The sequence below is a fragment of the Balaenoptera acutorostrata genome, chromosome 9 (assembly GCF_949987535.1).
Source record: "Balaenoptera acutorostrata chromosome 9, mBalAcu1.1, whole genome shotgun sequence".
Classification (NCBI taxonomy): Eukaryota; Metazoa; Chordata; class Mammalia; order Artiodactyla; family Balaenopteridae; genus Balaenoptera; species Balaenoptera acutorostrata.
The window spans coordinates 99,305,486-99,312,873 of NC_080072.1; positions in this window are offsets into that span (position 1 = coordinate 99,305,486).

The window sequence follows — 7,388 nt, forward strand, 5'->3', positions numbered from 1 at the left end:
GGGCCAGAGCGCCGAGGCCGGCCCGCCACGCCCCGCGCAGCCCACCCCCCCACCCCCCCCGCCCCGCGCGCCGCAGCCCTAGGGGGCGGGCCCGGCGCCGAGATGCCCGGAGCTGCGCCGCGGAGCCGCGCGGCGCGGGGGGGTAGGCTGGAGCCTTCCTCCCAGCCCCCAGCTGGGGAACGGAGAGGGGGCGGTGACAGGTGTCTCCGGGCCGGACTGCCTGGCCGAGGCGGCAGCGAGGAGAAGCTGGCCTGGATGCCCGGAGTCCCGCCGGGTCAGACCCCCGCCGCGCTCACTCCTGCTCAGCCCCAGCCAGCCCGTGTAGCCCTGGGGGACCTCCTGGCGGGGCAGCCGCCGAGCAGGTTCTTGGCGTCCCTGATGGGGGCCTCCCTCCCATTTAGGCTCTTCTCCCCGCCTCCTCCTCCACCCCTTCGGACCCCTGCCACAGAGAAAATCAGGCTTCCCAGAACGATTGCACCACTGCAGCTGCCGCCGGCCTGGCACTGCCCCCAAGCCTGGCAGTCCTGGCAGCTTTGAGGGAAGAACACTGAGCCGGGGCCCACAGACCCAGAGGTACCTGTACTGGGGAGTGGAGGTGGTGTTCTAAGGACTGCCCCTTCAACCCCAGCTCCTGCAAGTCCGTCTTGGACTAGAGGAAGGAGGGAGGGGCTGAATTCATAGGCCCAAGGTTGTCACACTTGTCCAAGCCCAGATCTTGAGAATTCTGCTTCTGCCTTCTTCACTCATTGAGCCCGGCTTGGACTCACTTTCCTCTTGCCTGAATGAAGAAAAGAGGGGGAAGAAAGAGTTAACGGGTGCAAGGTCTCCAGCTTGACCCCCAGCACCCGTTGCTGTTCCTGAGGGTTGAAAGGACCCCCTGCAGCAGGGCTCCGCCCCCCTCCACCAAGCCCCCTAAGCTCACCTATGGCTTAGGGCTCAGCAGCTGGGGGTAGGGGTTTGGAGGAGGAATCAGAACTGACTTCAGGCTGCCCTGCCTGAGTGGGATCTGCCACACAGTGAGGCGAGGGGGACCCTGCAGCTCCTCTTATTCCCAAACCCTGGGTCTTCTGGCCTCTTGAACTAAGGCCCTGGCAAGTGAGACAGACTTGCCTCATAGAGACCCCAAGCACCCTGGCCCTGGGAAAGGGGTCCACATCAGCGGGGACTCCTTCAACAGGGAGGGTCAAAAGGGGGCCTGGATTTGGGGTAGAGTCCTGTCACCAGGCAGGGCAGCCTTGATGCTGGTTGGGGGAGGAGCAGGGTGAGGCAGCAAATGCCAGAGATGGGCAGGTGACTTGGGAGGATGCTCTGGGATGGCGTTTTGATGACGCGGAAATGACTCTCAAACCACATCAGCCTGTTCTTTCAGAACCTTGCTGACCCCCTCCTCACCTCCATTAGTTTGCAGCCAGAGGCCATGCCAGGCCGGCCAGGCCAGAGGCCTGGAGTCTGGGGGAGGCAGGGGAGTGGGAGGGGGTGGGGGGGGGGAGAAACAAGAGGAGAATGGTGCTTCCCCATCCCCCAGAGTGAAGGTATGGACTGGCCCAGGGCCCAGAATGGAATGGATGCGTTTGTTTGTCTGCAGGGGCAGGAGTGGGAATGGCTGAAGGATGCTGTTTGCCCTGGCGAGCTCAGAGCTGGGCATGCTGCTCTGCTTCCCTGCCCCCACCCGCTTCCCTTCACTTAACACCATTAACTAATCATTCTCCTCTCCCTGGCCTGAAAACAAAGCCAGCTAACCACCAAGGACGGTCAGTTCTTAATTCTTCTTCTGTCCTGAGGCGAGTGAATCTAGGTGGGGGTGGAGAAGCTGCCTCTTCAGTGAAGGGGAAATGAGGTTAGAGCCCAGGGTGACATCCGTGCCCTGCACGTCCCCACCAAAGAAGCACAAAGACTGTCTTTTAAGTAAGCCAGTAGCTTGGGGCGATCTGGGCTGCCAGAGTTCAGGGGGCAGACAACTCCAGGACGGCTTCACCAGGGGGGCACACTAGGATTCCAAACCAGAAGGAGGTCAGGACTTTGGAGAGGACTCAGAGGGGACTGGAGACAGAAGAAAGGGGAGTGACGGCAGCACAGGGTGAAGGAGGTGGAGGGGATCAACCCTCCAACTCCTCCAAGAGGCCAGAAGACAGAGCTTCAGCAATCGCAGGAAAGAGAGAAGGCGGCAGGGGAAGAACTTCCAGTGAGAGAGGATGGAGGTCCAGCAGAAGGGGAGATCAAGGAGGCCGCGGCGGGCCTTCCGTCGGCAGATGCTCTTGCGCCTGGACTGGGGTAGAGGCAGCCTCGCCCAGATGCAGGCCAAGATCAGAAGAGCCCCAGGCCAGAGTCCTAATGCCCTGCCTCATTTCTCTCCGGAAGGAAAGGGTAGGAAGGCTGCCTTCCTCCACCCCCATGGTAGACCCAGGCTACTCAGACACGAGGGGATTCGTGGTGCAGAATGCCCTCGGTGTGTCTCATGCGCATGGGTCTGACCACAGGTAGAGAAACTGAGGCTGGGTGGGGTGGTGGCCGCGGTCTGGGTCCCTTAGCTCCTGTCTCCAGGGTGAGCGGGGGCTTTCATTTCATTGTGCCCCCCACCCCAGTGGAGTTGGAGGTCAAAAGACAAGGCTGGGCCTGCCCCTGGGGGCTTGCTGGGGTGAGATTAAACCCAGGAGCCCTCTCTCGCTCTCTCATAGTGGGTACAGTGGTCTCCCACTCACCCCTCTGGTGGAGGGGCCTTAACCGGGAGGATATGAGAAGGGCGGGTTGGGCGGAGGAAGGAAGCTTAGAAAGACAAGCTTACAGCTGCAGTGAGAAGGAGCTGTGGGTGGAGGGGCGGGTCGGCCATGACCAAGGCTGGGCGTCCCCCGCCCCGGCCTGGCTGGAAAGCAGGGTTCGGTCTGAGTCTTTGGAGGGGAGGAAGGAGAATTTTTCCAGAGTGGGGATCTGAGCTGGGAGAAGACTGCGCTGAGGGAGTGAAAAACTGGGTAGGAGGAGGGTTGGGGGGCAGCTGCTGCTGAGGACATCAGCGGGCCAGGAAACCGGATACTGCAGGGCTGGGTGGGAGATGCTGGGGAAGAGGTTGAATGGGGGGAAGCAGCCCCCATCCTGGCCAGATGCAGTCTCACCCACGTCCTTCGCACCTGACCCGGGGGCAGGAAGAAGGAGGTGTGGCCTGGATTGAGGTGTGCCCCAGAAACACCATGGAAGAGGAGGAGGGGGACTTGCGGGGGGGATGGGAGGGGCTATTTTTAAACTTGGAAAAACCGTGAGTGCGTTCATCTCCACCCTGAGTGCTGGAGGAGGCAAAGGCCCTATTGTACAGGGGTCCGGAGAAGGGGAGGGGGAAGGGAGGTGGTGGCACAATGGCGGGGATTATGCTGCTGGAGCAGGCCGGGGAGAGGAGGGCGGGGGAGGGGCGTCTCCGTCACAGCTGGCCTACTGAACTCCGGGGTCGAGCCAGGCTGGGGCTTGGACAGGGGGTTTCCCACTCTCACAAAGCCCCCCTCTTGGGGAGGTGGGGTCTGTCTCTGGCATCCGGTGTCGCCTCCTGGGGAGGGGTCTGCGGGTGGGATTCCCACAGCCTGGCTTTCCCAGGGACTGACTGCGGGGTCTGTTCCCAGGCTCCCAGCATTCCAGCGACTCCCCTGGGAGCTACTGGCCTCTCCTCTCAGCCCCTTCTCTGCCAGGGAGTGCGGGAGAGAAAGAGAAAGAGGATGTGGGTGCATGGGGACTCTTCCTGGGGACTAGGGACCCATAAACCAGAGGGAGGGGTAGCAGTGGGTGGGGAATACTGAGGGGGATCACATCCTTGCCATCCTAGCCCCCGCCCTGTTGAGCCATCCTTCAGACCGGGATTGTCCCTCGAGTCCTCTCAGACCCCAGGGGCCTCTCCGCGTGGGCAGCCCTCCAGCACCCAGGGCCTCAGCCCAGGGGATCCCAGGAGCCCCTGCTCCCCAGGTCTTGACCGGCGGAGGCCGCGGAGAGGCGGGGCATCCGGCCGCTCTCGCACCAATCCAAACATTACCATAAATGCTCAGGCCGTGGCGGGCCGGGGAGGGGCTCGGGCAGGGGACCCTGGGGCTCTCCGGAAGCCCCGAATCCGGTCTCCAGGCCTTTCTCAGCGCGGGCTGGTAGTGGTGATTCAGCCTCCGCTTTGGGAAGTGAGGGGGGCGGGGGCAGAGTTGCGGGTAGGGGTGGGCTGGGGTGTTGGGGAGAGAACCAGGCTGCATGGGGAGTCCCTGCGGACGGCCTCCCGGGGGTGCAGTGACCTCTGATCGAGGAGAGAGTAGGACCGCGCAGCCAGGATTTCAGCATCAGGGCAGGGGTGCGGGCTTGTGGGTCGCCCTCTAGCCCCGCTGGATCCACTCCTGTCAGCTGTAAGAATGGAGCCTCTCGCTCCCAGTGCTGGGTCTCTTGCTCTCTGGCCTCGGAGGACCTAAACGTCTTCCCACTTCCTCCTGCCATCCTAAATTTGGAGAATGGAGCAAGTTGGGGGCAGGGGGAGGGCACAGGGCAGGATGCTGGGAGCCTACACCTCTCCTCAGGGAAGTTCACATCCGCTCCCCAAAATACCACCACCCAGGAGGAGCAATGTCTCCAGAGAGCTGTTTAAATTTGACTTTGAGTTGTCCTGAGGAAAGCCCAGGTAGTCTACCAGAGAGGAGCCTACAGGAAGCCTAGGGATCCCGGGTTCTGCTGTGTCTCTCCCCACAGGCCACTTCTGCATTGCGTTTTCCCTTCCACACAGAGCTTGGAACAACCCAGGAGGAGCCCTGGAGGAGGGGAGCCTTGTTCCACTGCACCCCTGCAGGGGCCTGCGATCCCCTCTGTAGTTGCCACAGCTGATGTTGGAGGTGGGGAGAGAGGTGGGAGGGAAGAGGGGTGGCAAGTTGGGGACCTGAACCCTGCCTCCCTGACCCATACCCCAGGGCCCAGGGCTTCAAGGGGACTTGAAAAGTGGAAGGATTCTGAGTCAGAGAATAGCCCCAGGGGCTGTGCTCTCCCTGGCACCTTCCCTTTGTGTCCCAATCACACTGGAAAGTGCTGGTCAACTTTGGTCTCCAACACCCGGCTGTAAACTCCATGAAGGAATTGGTGGCTTTGAGACAATCCTGCCATTTAATTAGCTAATCTTGGGCAAGTGGCCAAACCAGTGACTGTTCAGAGGGGACATGGCAGTGCTCAGAATGAGAGAAGAAGCTACTCATAGCTAATATTTGCACAGTGCTTTACAACTCAGCCCATCGCTTAAGGGTCATTTTCACCACTAATGTTTATCTTGATCTTTGCAACAAAAAATGACGAAACTGAAGTGAAAAGAGTTACGTGACCTAAAGTCAGGCAGCCTGTGAGTAATGGAGCTACATTTTCTTCACTGTGGTAGAATACCCATAACATAAAACTTACCCTTTTAATCATTTTAAGTGTACAATTCAGTGGCGTTAAGTACACTCACAATGTTATGCAACCATCACCACTGTCTAGTTCCAGAACTTTTTGATCACTCCAAGGAACTAAAATTTGAACCAAGGTTGATCTAACTCCAAAACCCGGGCCCCATACCTGTCGTAATTTATAGCCAAATTAAGTAAACATATCATGGAAATGAAAGCAGCAGATTGGAATGCCACCGCATTATGTGGTATAAACAGGAAATGCAACAGGGGTTCAGAAGAGGGAGAATCCATGTGGACTCTGCCTGCACTAGCCAGGAAAGCCTTTCTGGAAGTGTGGCGGCTTCAGTGATAAGTCAAGTTTAGATAGGGGAAGAGTGAGGATAGATCATTCCAGGCAGGGCAAGTGGCACAAGCAATGAGAGGGGGTGGGAAAGAAAGAAAGGGGCATGCACAGTGAAAACTGCTTCTTCTGTATAAGAAGAGTTTCAGCATAGGCAACGGCTAGAAGATCAGGCTGATGGGGGAGGCTGGGAGACCTTGCTTGCTATTTGCATAGCAAGCCCGCTGCTTTCACTTTCATTATATGTTTACTTGGAGTGTCTTAAGGAGAGCTTCAGCCACTGCTACCACCTGTTGGTACCACCCTTATGCAGACAGCTGGTACTAAATAAACTGTTACATGGCTAAATAGAAATTCAACAGGGTAGAGGGTGCATCTATGTGAGAGCTTGGGCAGATGAGGTGAAATTAGGTCATGGGAGAGGAACTTGGATCTTGAGATAGAGTAGGCAATGGGGAGCCACTGCAGGTTCTTGAGCAATGGCAAGATGATGTGGTGAAATTGAAATTTAGATTTATAGTGGTTTCTTTATTTCTTCTCTGCCTGAGAGCGCCCCCTGGCGCCCCTAGTTTGAATTGTTCTCTCATCTTACGGAGTAGGTGGGAGGATGGGGTACTGAAAAGCTGGATTGATGAATTGCAGAAACCAAACTCTTAGGCCTCATTTCAATTCGTCCTGAGCGATGACAGCACTGCAGTACAAATAGAGGTGACATGTGGACAGATAGGGTTTGCTTTGAAGGAAAAGGGCATTGTGGTGGCTCCCTTCTCTGTCTTGTAACTGAACTAGGATATCGTGTGTAGGGTACTAAGTTGGGGGCGGGGGATGGGATGATAACTAAGACAAGGTCCATGTGCTTGAGAGGTCTGTACTCTAGTGAGGGGGACAGACAAGTAAACAATTAGAATACAACGTGCCAAGTACTAGAGTGCAAAGATGCACATGAAACAGTTACTTACATCAGCCTGAGGTGACCAGGGAAGGCTTCCTGGAAGAGTTGACACCTAGCTTCATATTAAGGGATAATGGTAGGCACCTGGGTAAATGGAGTGTGACAGCATGCTCTGTGCAGGAGACGACTAGCGGTTGGTTAGTATCCTGCAAGGGAGGAATGAATTTAGTGAGGGATGAGGCCAGATTACAGAGGATTTGTAAACCCTGGTAAATGATCTAGCACAGCAGGGTGTGTATAAATGGTTTTGAGCAGGGGAACACCTGCCAATCGGTTTAGATCCATCTGAGTTCAGCCCCAGAGGGACAGAACCAAAGGTCCCACTTTCTAAGGTCCCATTTCCCCTCCCAGGTTCATCCTCTCCCTTGGGTGACTGAGGTTGGAAACTTCCAGCTGCTTCTGGGGAGGCTGCTGCTACACCTGGGTTATGGCCTTATTTCAACAAGCCAATCCATCCCTCTGATCATAAGCGCTCCACACTAGAATGAAAGACAAGCATGGGAGGGACCTTGTCCCTTATGTCATCCACCATGACTGAGAGCCTCTTGGTAGCCTTTTCTCCTTACCACATCTAACTTGAGGTGGGACACAACACTTTTGAGTCCCCTATAAACAATCCTTGAATAAACTACACTCAGTGGAGTATATGCAGCTGTTAAAAGGATACGGACACTCCCTATATGCTGATATGGAGTGATCGCTAGAATGTAATTTTACT